Here is a 14646-nt window from a genome sequence, read left to right on the forward strand (position 1 = left end):
GAAGTCGAGAAATTTTTATGACACGAACCATCTGTATAAACGTGGATGTACTGGGGATATAATGAGTAAATTTGGAAGAGTGCTAGTTGCTGTGCGGCTACTATGAACATGTTTCTCTTTGATATAATCCCGTCAACCGATAATTCTATTTTAGGGCATGTTAACATCCAGGGAGGGTAACTAACATCCACTTTGCATAATTCAAATCTTGGTAACAATGCTTTATGCTCTCGAACAACATCGTGAATTTTGCTTTTGTTTCTTACGGTGAGTGCGAGGTTTAATGGATGCTTCTCATTTTGGGTTAAGATGCGATAAATATGTCGGCATGTTTCAACCGTTCGTATGACTGGAAATGGAGGGTGACGAGCTTCAGCAATTACTAAAGAACTCGAGGTAGCCTGCGGAACCCCAAGACACACTCGTAGCCCCCTTGCTAGTAAATGTTGAAGACGTTCCTCAGAAGTTTGCGATAATCCGTGGAGAATAGGGGCCGAGTAAGCAATCTTTTGTTTTATGAGTGCATCATGAACTTGTAGTAGCGAAGAGACTGATCCTCCCCACGTTGTGCCAGCGAGTCGCCGAAGTACGTTTATTACTGCGTTGGTCTGCTTTTCAATTGCGCGGATGTGTGATGCCCATGTTAGCTGGCGGTCAAGAATAACTCCAAGGAATTTATGCGCTTTCACAAACATCAAACTTTGCCCGTTAAGCGTAAGTTGGAAATTATTCAGCTGTCGTCTAGCGAAAGGAAGTACGGCTGTCTTTGCGTATGAAAGACTCATGCCTCTTTCTTTTAAAAAGGTGTCGATACTATCAAGACCCTCTTGCAGCATTCTTTGAATGTCTTGTATATGAGATCCAGAGGCCCATATGCAGATGTCATCTGCGTACAGAGAATACTGTAGACCAGACGGTAGTTTTTGTGGCAAGGCTGACATGACACAGTTGAATAAAAACGGACTGAGGACACTGCCCTGCGGAACGCCCTGCGTGATGCTGTGATAATTACTTTCTCCTTCAATTGTTTCCATAAATATTTTTCTATCTTTCAAGAAATTTGATACCCAGCGCAGCGTTCGACCGTGTAGGCCAAGCTCTAGCATACCAGCAAGGACGTGTATGTGACTTACAGTGTCGAATGCTCTTTGAATGTCTAAGAACACTGCTACTGTCACATTTCCGCAACTTCGTTCATGTTCGACGCATGTGGCAATGTCTAATACTGCATCCATTGTACCTCGATTTTGTCGAAATCCGGTCATGTGGTCGGAAAACACATTTGTGTGTTCACACCACCCTTGCAATCGACTGTCTATCATCTTCTCCATTAGTTTGGAAAAGCAGCTTGTGAGACTGACGGGTCGGTAGGAGTCAAGGCAAAGTGGTGTCTTTCCTGGTTTTAGCACTGGAACTACCCGAGCTAATTTCCATGAATCCGGAAGGGTCTCTTTTATCGAGATATCATTAAATATATCCAAAAGAGTCATATTTCCTACTGCACCTAGGTTCTTTAGCATCACGTACGTAACACCATCTGGGCCTGCGGTTTTCTTTGTACGGCATGACGAAAGAGCACTTTTCAATTCATTTAAACTAAACTCACAGTCAAGTTGAGGATGTTGTGACATAAAGCATGCACGAACCTTCTGGTCTGCTAGTGTTGTTGAACTTGCGAATTGTAGGCAAGTATATGAAATTCCTGGTCTGTATATAAGTTGACAGAATTCGTCAGCAACAAATGTTTCCGGAGTGCTTCGAGCTACGGCAAGGGCTCGGAAGGGATGGCTCTGGGTAACTGGACCACTAAAAGATCGGACTACGGACCATATTCTGGGAACTGGAGTAAACGGAGACAACGACTCGCAGTATTCTCGCCATCTTCTCGTTCCTAATTTTTGTAAGCGTCTGCGCGAATTTGACTGAACTTTCTGTGCCATGTTGTAGTCATCTAGCTTTCCACTGCGGCGATAAGCCCGTTCTGCGCGTCTTCGAATTGCCCCGTCGACTGCAGCGTATTCATTCGGAACAATGACTTGCTTTGTGCAGATCTTGTAAGACTCGCACAATAAATTTGCAAAACTTTGAAAGTTCGGGTTTGCGCCGAATGAGTTACTTAACTGGTGCCGAAAACTTTGCCAATTAGTATATTTTGAGTAGCGCCGGGTCCCCTCACTCCGTATGAGGCGATGTTTTACCAGGATCGGAAAATGATCACTGCCGTGCGTTTCTATGTCTGTCAACGTCATCAAGAAGGTCTTGTGAGCAGAGTGTGACATCTATACAGCTTGAGTAACGAAACCCCCGCAAGAACGTTGGAGAGCTGTCAGTTAACACGATAAGATTACTTTTTTCTGCGGCAGACTCTATGATGCTTCCACGGGAATCGTTATATTCACTACCCCAGATGACGTTATGTGCGTTGAAGTCTCCACAAACCATCACATGTGAGTTCGCGATACCAAACACGTTCATCAAGCTGTCTACTGATATTTTGCTAGAACACTGCAGATAAAGACTAATCACTGTGACGCTTGTATTTCTAAAAGATATCTTGCATACTACGAACTCCGGTATACTTATATCGCTCGACTGTATTAAATAGGACGGTAGGTCTTTTCTCACGCATAGCATCGATCTGCTACTTCCAGCAATGCGCGATGATTTATATATAACATAGTTCGAAAGACGAAAGTCATCTCGTACGCCTGCCTCCTGTATACATAAAGCAGGAAAGTTATGTTGAGCTAGTAGTTTGCGGAAATCAGCTGACTTATTTCGAAGGCTATTAGCATTCCACTGAAATATGAAAACATTGTTATAGCGATTATTCATTGTAGGCCTGCAGTGGAGCTGTTGGTGGTTGTGGAAGCACCAACGATTCCATAGAAAGCAGTGCTTTTACCTCTGGAAGGTTGTTTGCGTGTGGAATGGCACTGAGAATTGCACGCAGAGCTGTGAATAGCATGGGCAGGATCATCTGTGCCACGGGTAAAGACGCGTAATCACCAAACGACGCTGAAGCTCCATGTGTGCTCGAAGCAGGTTGCTGAAGAGCGGACTGAGATGGTCGCTGGGGTGACAGGTGTGGTTGAGGCGAATGTTGAGGTAGTATTTGTTGAGGTACGCAGATATTATATGGCCCACAGTATTACCTTTATCAAATTTCTATGATAAAGCTGGACTGCATTTGTTTCGATGAGCTCTGAGTTTGCAAACAATTTTCTTAGCCTTTCGTAATGCCCGTGAAGATGTGAATATTGATGTGCAGGAGGCTGTAGATTATTTGGAAACCATTCAAAAAATATTCGGTATTCAATTTTATTCACCTCTGGCGCTATTCAATTCAGTCCCCAAAACTACTATTCGCACACCGCTATTTTTTACAAGTTTTGTAGAAATTTTAACATAAGCTGGACTAGGCGTTTTAAAGGATGTTTCTGCTCAGATGGATATAACCAGTGACACATATTTTCCACTCAGACCTATGAGATTTTTTGTCAAGGTCAGAATTACGTTTTAGACATAGACGAAAAACGTCCACAGAGGCTTGGATAGAGGTGTCTATCCTTTACACTAAGTTGGAATTTTGCACTACATATATCAGAAAAGGAAAACAGTATTCAAGGCAATATTTGAGCGGCAAGGAACCATTCGAAAATTGGGCGTAATAACATGGTACCAGTGCAACAAGGTGGCAACTCTGTAGCACCACTCTTGGAGGTAATGAAAATATTTGTACTTCGATGCTTAGTGAACAAATTGCTTATATACGTCTTGCGAAATTTGAAATATTTGTTTGGGTGGGCGAATTATGGCAGGGACTACAGAGCACTATCAGAAGCATGTGATTCAGCTCTTTGAGTGCAGCTTTTTTTTGCGGCGGCAACTTCCCGGGCTTCGAGGAAAGCCCCGCAAAGTACGAGACAGGGATAGCGAATGAACTTCATTCAATAATTTCAGTTGACTGTTATTCGCCCGAGGTGGGCGGCCTACTTAGTCTAAGAAACCGTCAACCTGCACTGCTGTTTCGGCCCTGTTCACCAGGTGTTGTGGGTCCGTAAGGTCTGTGCACGTCAGCCGATCCTGCCACTGCTCTTCTGTTGATGCTGTATTACTGTTTATTTAATCCTGGGTTGTGTGCGTCCACACTTCCATACTATGCGGTACAGTGTGTTGGACACGTCGCAAAAAATGTATTTGCGTTGATATGATGTCGGATGCATGGCGTGGAGGAGTGTTCCGTGCGGCAATGAGCTCGATTGGAGTATTCTGATTGTGACGGGGCGTCATCTCCTGTTGCGGTGGGAAGGTGGGTATAGTCTTGTGTTCTTGTAATGGTTGAGCATTTCCGTGTACTTGTTCAGTATTTGGTCAGCTGGTGGGTGGGACCCGGCGGGATATCTTGGAAAATGTGATCTTAGATTACCCATCAGGGATTCGTGCTCAGGCGCCCAGACGATATGGCTGTCCCATAAGATGTGCGCCCGCTTTTTTCAGTAGGCCGAGGGTGGCCCTCGATATTCTGTCCATCTGGTAATGTCTGCCTGCCTCTTGAGATTCTGTAATTGCGGTTACTTGTGCTTTGCCCGTGCATGCTGTGGGTGATAGCGCAATCGCTCTCTCTTCCGCCATGTCGATTTCTTTGGTAGACAATGAGTCCGATACCACCTAGCTACCGTCTTCGTTGACTGCGCCAGCGATTTGTGCTCTTCTGTGCCCGTAGCTTGCCACACGCATGAAGGTGATTGCTTCGTCTTCTCTTTCGCGCTGTATTGTATCTCTTGTGCAGGTCTTCTTTCCTAGCTCTTCTTCGCCTGTTCGATTCCGGATGCATATTTCAGAGGATGCTCCCCACTGTGATCTTTTTTCTTAGTGTAATGCCTTGCGTGCCCTTGGCTTCTTCGTCTACTCTGTATCTAGTTCGTGGGGGCGTTGCTCTGCGTGTGGATGGGAGTCGTTATACCTGACCCACCTTGTGAGTTTCGACTAGCTCCCCCCACGTGTTATGAACCCCAAGGTTGAGGGCGTTTTCCTTCGACATCGTCGCCGGGAGTCCCATGACCTGTTTTTACGTCTTCCTGATGAGAACGTTAAGCTTATCTTCATCGCTGGTCTTGAGCCTGAGATAGGGTGGTCCGTATATCACCCTGCTAATCACGACGACCTGTATGGGACATACAGTATCTTGTTCTGAGTCTGTGCTTGCGTTTGGCAACCCTCTTTACTAGATTTGTGACTTGGGTGGCAGCTTTCTGGAGCTTCTTGATGGTGGCGCGACCAGCACCGTCCTTATGGAGGGTGAGACCCCAAACCCGAAGTATGTCTACCGTGGGTGTGGTTTCCCATCCAGCATGAGTACTGGGGTCTGGCATTTCTTGCGATTGGCGTCCTCTCGTTAATTTCTTGAGCCCGAGGAGTTCCGACCTCTTTAGGGTGCAGCATAGGCATCAGACCGTCAAGTACGTCTCCGTCCATTCGATGACTTCTTGAAGCGCGTCCTACCGTGGTCAGGGTGGTCCTGTACATGTACAGATAGCAAAGTCATCAGGATACAGTGCATGCCTTATGCCTTCTATCTTGTTTAAGTACTGCGGCAGGTTTGCCATGACTATATTAAATACTAGCAATGAGGTCATTGATCCTTGAGGAGTTTGCTCAGCGTTGAGCTTTGTCGTGTCTGACCTGAGGCTGGCCAGGCTAGCCAGGTTGCTCTTCTGCCCGTGAGAAAGTCCCGAATGTAGTAGAATTCTTTCCCACGCACGAGGTGAAGGAATTAGGGCAAATGATCTGGATGGCGACAGGCTTGCCCGGCTTTGCAAGCACCATGATATCCGCGTGTTTTCTTGTGCGCAACGCCAGTACATTTCCCGGTTACCAACACTGTTTGAACTTGAGCATACTTTCTCATGAGCATCATGAGAATCATCGAGGTTCCGTGGAGTATTGTTGTTGATTTTGTCATGTCCGGGGTGGTGTTGCAAGTGAGGCTGCTCAGCGCTGCCACTCTCAATGTTCTGGCGAAAGGCTGGTTGGGCTTCAGGTTGAACTTTATCGTGCATGTTACGGGTTCCGATAGCCCTCTCTTTATGTTTTGCCAACCGCTACCACTGTCGTTGAAAAGAAAGACATGTACAATAATTGCATTCTACAAGTGCTCACATATGGGACACGAACTTGGAGGTTAACAAAGAAGCTCGAGAGCAAGTTAAGGACCACACAAAAAGCAACGAAAAGAAAAATGTTAGGCGTAACGTTAAGAGACAGGAAGACAGCGGTGTATATCAGAGCGCAAACGCGGATAGCCGATATTCTAGTTTATATTAAGATAAAAAAAATGAAACTGCGCAGACCATGTAATGCGCAGGATAGATAACAGGTCGACTATTAGAGTTGCAGAATGGATGCCAAGGGAAAGGAAGCGCAGTCGGAAGAAAAATAAGTTGAGGGATGAAATTACAAAATTTGCAAGCGCAAGTTGTAATCGGCGAGCGCAAGACAGGAGTAATTGGAAATCGATGAAAGAGGCCTTCGTCCTGCAGTCAGCATAAATATAGGCCGCTGCTACTGATGATGACCTGTTTCCCAGTGCCTTGAGGACGCCTTTCTTGGAACCTCGGAAGTTATAGATCAAGTGTTGTATTTGCGTTCTCGTCACCGTCTTTGATTCCGTATTGGCCGGATGAAACTTCCGAATAGCCCATGTCTTCCTGTTGCTAAGAGTCCCTTGCAGGTTCATTGCACACTTGTTCCCGGTTCTGGCGTCTCAGAGTTTCGGCGTACTGAACCGCCTTTCGCGCGATCTTCGCGATTCTTATTCTGAGCTACCTCTTGCATTTCTGCTTCTAGCACTTTTGGGGACCTCGGCGGGCGTCGCACAGGTTTAGTAGGTGCGGGTTGACCACAGAGACTTCTATCATGAGCTGTTCCATTTTCGTGTTCCTGAACAACAACTCCATTGTGTTCTTCATTCACTCCTGGACGTATTCTATGCTCGGCTGTTCCCGGATATAGGATGCGTTGGCTGCATCCCTGCGGAAAGCAGGCGAGTCCATGATTATTGCCTGGCCAACTCGCAGAGGTCTTGTGGTGTTGAATTAGCGTTTGTACGATGTGGTGATCGATCCCGAGTGTCTCGTCTAATGTCGAAAATAATACCCGTCTTATCCTCACCGTAAAGCTTAGGTGCGGGCCGGAGACGCTGTTGCCGGTTCTCGTCGCTATTCGGAGGTCGTTACATAGCGTCATTTGGTGTTGTTGCGTTGCTTTGCTGACGCCCATCTCCTTCGCTTGCATGGATATGTATCCCCAGGCTGCAGGGAGGGGGGGGGGAGGGCGTTAAAATCTCCCACTATCCGTTTGTCTCTTGGCGATCTTCTCTACTCCCCTGAGGAACCTGTCCAGGTATTTAAGCATTTTTCTAAGGGGAATGTCCACATTGAGCACAAAGATGCTTCGCAGCGTCTTCTTGCTGCTGACGTTCTCGACCAGGCTACGTTCTATGCGGTATTTCATTTAATGCTACTGCTTCTATGTCAGAATCATGGTGCCGATCCTTCTGTAGGCCGTGTGCGTCTTATATGCCCTAATCGTTGCTTCTCCGCTTCCGTCTATTGAACGACAACGATCTCCGGCTGGTGTAACGCGCATGTTCGTATCAGATTGTGTCGTTTCCCGTTAGTTGATCTACAAATACATTGCCAAGTCTTGATCGGTTGAGTCGCGTTACTGGGACACGGCGGTTTACTCGCCTTTTCGGCTGCTGAGGGTCTCACTCATGTGTGCTTATTTCGACTTCTTTCTTTCTTGCTCACTCTCTTTCTCAAGAGTAGAGATGCGCTGGCTGAGGCTCTAGCCCATCCGGGCAATACGGAGGCTCAGCGACGGCGTCGCTACCTGTATGGTTGCCGTGATGTTGGCACTGGGCGTTTCCATGTCCTCGGCGAACATGGATTGGAACTCAGCCTAGTCTGCTTCCTTTGCTTTGTTCGTTCTTGTTCCGAGTGCCTCTAGGTCCGCCATCGTGGCCACGTTCAGGCCAAAGAGGTGGCGTGGGAACGGACGTTTGACAGCTTCATGAAGCAGATGCAAGCACAACAGCAACAACAACCACAAGGTGTGAAAGAAAAAAAATACACGACGTCAGTGTGCGTTTGAGGGATTACAATAGAGCGCTGTCAACCATATTTTGAAATGATGGAGCATGAGTGCTCTGAGAAACCGGCAGGCCTCTGTCTAACGTGAATCAGAGGGCCATGTCGGCAACTTCGTTCAGAAGACGGAAAGCAGCGTGGTAGCAACTTTTAAGCGACAGGGACGGCGCCAAAAGCCCAGTACTGCAACACAAGAGCATATAAGGAGCACAACGTTATTGTTTTGTCTGGCGCATAATTTTTCAAAGCTCCCAGAGTTACTAGCCCAAGATATGTGTTGACAGAAACAATTACGTACATTACGTGTTTCGAGAGTGCAGTGCGACCTTTGAAAGCGGTACTAAAGTAAGATCAATAAATTTGCATGAATGTCCTTTATAGGGACAGCAAAGGCAAATATTCAATCAATCCTGAGTATTATTTTTTTATTTATTAGTTTCAGCGCTGGATATCCGATGCGACTTAGTGTCAGAGGAAGCCGTAAGCAAAACTGAAGTTGCTGGCAACGCATTGTCGTTTTTACGAAGCTAATCCCGTGATCTGAGACATCATTAATTGCCGGATTTTACAACGTGCTTAGAAAGAACACGTCACACCTCAACCAATGATGGCAGTAGACCGGTACAAAGAATAGAAATAACAACAGCAGCCCTCCTGGGCATTTGCGTAAGTACTCTAAAAACGATGGAAGTTTTTTACTGTCAAAATAATAATCTTGGGCAAACAGAAGACGCAGACTGGTTACCGAATAAGTACAGTGAACGCCCACTGCCCGCAGTCGCCGCGGTAGAGTCCCCCGTACCGGTTTGTTCCGTGAAAGGTTGAGAGCTGAGAGCAAACTATGGGAAATATGTTTTTATAGTGGGCTGTCTGTATAACCAGATAGAGCACAGCAGAATGAAGGCTCGATGCAGCGATCGCACGGGATCGCGGTGACCGACTGCCCGTGCGCATCAACGTCCACGCACAATGTTTCGCGCTTTACCGTGAGCTTTAGGTCGCAGCATATGAGCATTTCACAGTACACAAGCAACCATTGCTGCGTGTACACTAGCAGAGCTATTCAAAAATAATCTCGTTATAACTATGTGAACTTCGGCGCCTACGACGGTGACTTGTGATGTCCCGTCATGACGATTCAATCTTCCTTTTTCTTTGCTTCTATACTATTGAACGTTACAATATGATTATTTATCAAGTTGCGTCGCACTGTATGTTTATCGGTCTTCTCAGCGAGCAATTACCGGCTGCTCTGTTTTCTTAATCCAGTACATTTCATTGTTTGGCGCTACACAAGCATGATCACATGCCATGCCTTTTTAATGTGCTTTTTACCGTTCCCGTTCCATTCCACTGAACTTGCCAGTATCTAGCACCAACAAGTTTGTAGACTAAAGCTTCATCGCGTTAGCCGGACAGCGCACGCGGGCGAGTGTCTCAGTGCGCGTTTGCTCACCGAACATCGGAGCCCCGACGCCGTATCAGAAATATTCCTCGCGGAAGTGCTTTCTGCGTGCTCGAGTTGTAGCCGATAGCTGCTTGCTGGTTCTAAATTTCGCGATCCAAGCTTCACGCAGCTTCTAGTCCTGCGGGTACGTGTGAAGGCTGACACCGGGCTCCGTTGCATACGTACAGCACTCCGACACAGAGCAGTAGTCTGCCATGTTGGAAACCTTCAAACGCAACCACTACCTATTATAGAGCTTTCAAGCGTTGTCAAGCACACACCCGAAGCGCAAAAACCTCCCCATTTAATCAGAAGCGCAGCGCAGGTGGGACTTTAAACTTTCGTTTTCAGCTCGCTTCGGTGCTTCAGAAGCAGCCGACCCGGCCGCTGTATCCACGTGATCCCTTATTCCACGTGACGCCAACCGTGGCTCCAGTTTTTCCAGTGGTGGAGCTCGTCACCAATATATACAAAACCCTGTGTTTGCCTTATTATCACAAGACTAGCATGATGCCGCTTGCGCATTGTGCTTGCATCTTGCACATCATGCACATTGCTAGGTTGCACGAGTAGGCACCTTTAGTGTCACTTTTTCCTTCTCCAGATCAACAGAAAGACAAATAAACAACCACCCTTGTTTGGCTCGCATCGAGAGACAGTTTGTCGACAGTTGAATCCCTCCTCCGTCTGAGCCAGCTTCCCGGTGACCCCCGAATTCCATCTAATTGAACCTAATCGCGTTACATGTCAAATCTCGGGCAGAAATGAAGTGTGCCTTTTTGCTATAATTTTTTTATGCCACGTGACCATGTAACAAGCCTGCACGTACGTGACGTAAGCGTGGCAGCTTCGTCCGCCTGTCGCTATCCAGTCAATGAAAACAACGACAGCAAGGACAAGCCAACACAGCAGCGTCGAGCCGGCGATTCCCCATCGACCATATACGGACTAACGAAAACATGGCGCGAAAAGCTGCTTTCCAAGAACAGCGAATGGCCGCTATAGCTGGCTGCAGCGAAACAGCAAAACTGGCGGAGAACGGGGCCGAAAATCCGTGCCCCTGAGCCGAGTCTTCTTTGTGTCTCTGGCCGAGCGCTTTCGATAATTGGAGGCGGCCAAATTCGGCTTAGGAGCCGGGAAAAGATCATCCCGCGTTGGAAATCGAAGACAGGCTCCGGGTATTGGCAGGGAGCAAGGTCTCTTCTAGAGGAGGGAAAGGATAAAATGGGTGGGAGGAGAAGGGAGGCGACTGCAGAAGGACACCGCAGAGGAGGAGCGGGGTCGAGTGTAGCGCCATCCCCATTCTGTTCAAGTGTGCGAGAAGGACCGACGAGAGATAAATCGACACCGATTCCTTAGACCGGAGGCGGAGACCTTTCGCTCGGGCTGGGGCGTGCGCTGTATACGCTGTGCTGATTAAGTGGGCTCGTCATAATCCCCGGACGCCATGATGATACCTTGGGTCGGAGTGGCGACCTGCTGCGTCGAGGTGAGGAAACCGGATCTTCCTGCGGGCGCTTAGACAGTGCGGGAAAACACACACACACAGAGAGAGAGAGAGAGAGAGAGAGAGAGAGAGAGAGAGAAAAGGAGAGAGGGGGAGGGTTGTGGTGGGGTCACTGCCAAAGTCGAGGCAGAAGAGCTAAAGAAATAGAGGGCGCTGCCTTTGAAGGATGAAGCAGTGACACCGAACCTGAGAACGTATCCCTTCTGACGGGCACGTGACTTTCGCGGCGCTGCGAACCTGCGAGCACCGGGATGTGCAGCAGAGATGCGAGAGCCATGTGTGACCACGTCTTCCAGGCGCAGTGGCGAATAGGTTGCGGCTGTGTGAATTTTTTTCGCCATGCTATATGGGACCTCGCGAGCGGGGAGGCGGAACGATGCAAGAGAGTTGATTGATTGGAAGAGCCGGAGTTGCGCCGCGTGCTTGCCGAAGCTCGGTACGAAAGACTTTCGCGAAGCCGGGGAGATTTAGCAGACGTGGAGTTTCGGATACTTGTGAGATACTGGCAGCCAAAAAAAAAAAAAGAAACGAAGTAAGCGATGGAACTAGTAATAAATGAATCTCTTTCACGTGCCTCGCAGCGAACTGAAGGATCTCTCGGAAATGGATACACCCTCTTACGTGCCCTTTCCGGGCGCTATAACTATTCTCGAACTGCGGGGCAGACTTTGGCTTGAAGCAGTGCGTTACTTGACGGCCATGTTGGAGAAACGCGGCTCGAACTGGCGCCGCCGGATTATTCGCGCACGCACTGCTCACAACGGCACTTCGCATTAAATAAGGTTGCATACAGATTGCTGGTGATGCACGCAACTTGCACTACAGTGTAGAGCAAAGGTGTCCGGAAGAAATATAGAGACAAATGATGGCCTCGGCGACAGCTCGCTATTTTTTAATCTACTAATGGGCATAGCCTAGTTCGAACAAGAAGGACACGAAGAGGGTTCGTGCACGTTTCCCACTTTTTGAGATGATGCTCTTCGAGCCTGTGTGAAACGGGTCCGGCGTTCTTTTTTTCTCTACGTGATTGACCGTAAAGAAAGTTTGAGAGAGAAGCACGTTTCAAAAGCTTTCGTGCGACGTACTGAATTCACACACCTAGAGCACCCGGCTGCTCAGCAGCAAAACCAAGTGAGTTCGCATTTACGACCCTTCATTTCCACAGCCGGCCAGATTCGGAAGATTGAAAAGGGAGGCTCTAATAACTGCAGCTGAATGCAATATAAAAAGCTTCAGTGAGCCACAAAGCAAACGCGCCCGCGTTAAATGTCTGCTGCGCCGTTCATTTGCTACCGTTTCTTTTACGTCTTTCCTGAATCGATACGCTGGACATAGGAGCTTCCTAAAAAAAAAACGAAGAAATGGCGCAGAATATGTGGATCTAGCAGGAGCTTTTCCGGTCATTCGCGAAACGTGAGGTCGTTGGTGCCAGACGTGCAGGGACAGACTTCAGCTGACTGAGGTAAGCAAGGCCTTGGCTTCTTTCTTGTCATCTCTCTGCAGTTAGTAAAACGGACGAACCGAAAAAAAAAAGAACGAACACGGAAATACAGCTTTACGAGTGGATTAGACAGGGCTTAAGAGATGGATCAAAAACTAGAAAGAAAGTAGTTAGCGCTTACACCTCATTCAAGTAGGTTTCAGCTTTCGAAAAGTACAAAAGGAAAGAAAAAAAGGTATGAAAAGATAGAGGTTCCACTGCCTTTGTTATATGGCAGTTATACTTTGAGCGGTGACTGATACTCGAACATTCTATTCTTAAACCTACATTCTAGAACATTCTCTCACTCAACGTTCGAACTCGACTCAAGAAAGTGATTGGCAGCGCCACCTCTTGGTACAAGTTGTCACTGCGCTTGACATTTCGCAGCAATTCTTGAAAAACCGTGCGATTTGCCCAATCGAGAGAGGCGTGGTGCTGTGCTGAACTTAGGGGAGTTCAAGAATAGCGTGGAGTGGAGATTTTTTTTTTGTTTGAATGCGGCGGTTCTTTTCGGCCGGGCCTTCGTGGACGTAGAACGTATACGTCATCTGTGTCAGGTACGAAACGATACGAGGTGGCGTAAACAACAAAGATCTCAACTTCTCGCTTTCCTCGGCAAAAGCGATCAGTCAAGTTAGGCAGGAAAGTGATAAAGTTGGGTGGCCAAATCAAAGAAAAAGAACTCTGTAGCTGTGGTCGAATAGGGAGTCGAAACTCCACCCTTCTGATTTCAAAACTTACGCGTTATGCCGTTTTTTTATGTGTGTTCATGAAGTTCTTAAATACAGAGTGTAGCGTCATTGTGCAAGTCTACTCACGGAGGTGTACTACTCGGAGAGGCAAACACTACTTACAAAGGAAACCAAAATGCACTTTGATTAATTAACAAAACTTCGCTAGTCAATATTTTAACTAAAACTTTACAACTTAAAACATACAGAGTGAAGCCAGTGATTTCGCAAGGTACATCCACTTGGAAACAATGTTGAAACAAGCACCAGTTTTGAGATAAGCGCTGTCAAACTTGCATTATTCACTTACTTTTAAAACAAAGATCTTCTGCTTACATTTCTAACCAAATCGATCCTTATATATTGAAACTCATGAATTACTAAAGCACCAACACATTTCATCGCAAACTTTGGGAATCTATATTTCGAAATTGATGTCATCTTCAGTAATCATACAAAATAGATATGACTTCCGAACTCACCGGCTGCAATTCAGAAATAGTACAATGAACCGTAAAATAATTAGTTTAAAAGTTATTCAGCGAACGTTTCTTAATCATTGAATTATTTGAACAACTGATATATATATATATATATATATATATATATATATATATATATATATATATTTGTGTGTGTGTGTGTGTGTGTGTGTGTGTGTGTGTGTGTGTGTGTGTGTGGCTATGTACACGCATACTCAGTTAAAAGATCATAGGTGCAGGCAAGGTCTTTGATAACTAAAATACGAGGATTGTCATATAATAAAAACAATATATTTCTTCCTTAATGGCTTGGATTAATCACGTGGTAGTATGACCGCGGAAAACAAATATCGTGTCTTGTTTGTGCTCAACTAATAAAATGTATTAGAAGTCCTCACATGAATCAACGTTTCTAACTGAATAGGATTAGTTGACTAAAACCAGGGGACTTCCGCAGTGCTGTTCTCTCAGGAACAGAACATGCTCAAAATATTAAAATATTTTTTTTTTTTTGCAGGTGAGGAAGTGTTGTGGAAAACACGGGATGGCAAGACCAAGGTTAGGTTTGCTGGAATTGCTATTTCTGCTGCTAATTCTTCATGTCCAAGCTTTTGTCTTATTTGTTCAACTAGCGATCGAAACACGTCAAGCGATTTTATATCATGAATCAATGCCATATGTGTCGATTCAAATGACAGCAGTATTTCTTAAAAGAAGTAATCGCCAAGCAAATTTAAAATAATGACAACAAATTTAGTGATTCAGAGCATCGAGTTTTTTTCAGAAGGGATTTATTTTCCACCCTATTGTGCCACTGGCAAGATGTGCCCTGAGTTGGGAGCT

General features: G+C 46.3%; 1 protein-coding gene across 9 annotated transcripts in view; it reads left to right on the forward strand.

The window, feature by feature from the left end:
* The window catches only part of LOC135918168 (neuroligin-4, Y-linked-like), a 694509-nt gene that overhangs the window by 54826 nt on the left and 625037 nt on the right, over window positions 1–14646 (forward strand). For 7 of the 9 annotated variants that reach the window (XM_070532198.1, XM_070532197.1, XM_070532206.1 and 4 more), the window contains exon 2: window positions 14321–14361. The exons of 1 other annotated variant lie outside the window; for it this stretch is intronic. The gene's annotated coding sequence lies outside the window, so the exon portion shown is untranslated. Of the gene's footprint in view, window positions 1–12465; window positions 12570–14320; window positions 14362–14646 lie in introns of those variants that run through there. One more of the 9 variants, XM_070532201.1, reaches the window with a different exon arrangement.

The sequence above is a fragment of the Dermacentor albipictus genome, chromosome 1 (genome assembly GCF_038994185.2).
Source record: "Dermacentor albipictus isolate Rhodes 1998 colony chromosome 1, USDA_Dalb.pri_finalv2, whole genome shotgun sequence".
In the NCBI taxonomy this organism is placed as follows: domain Eukaryota; kingdom Metazoa; phylum Arthropoda; class Arachnida; order Ixodida; family Ixodidae; genus Dermacentor; species Dermacentor albipictus.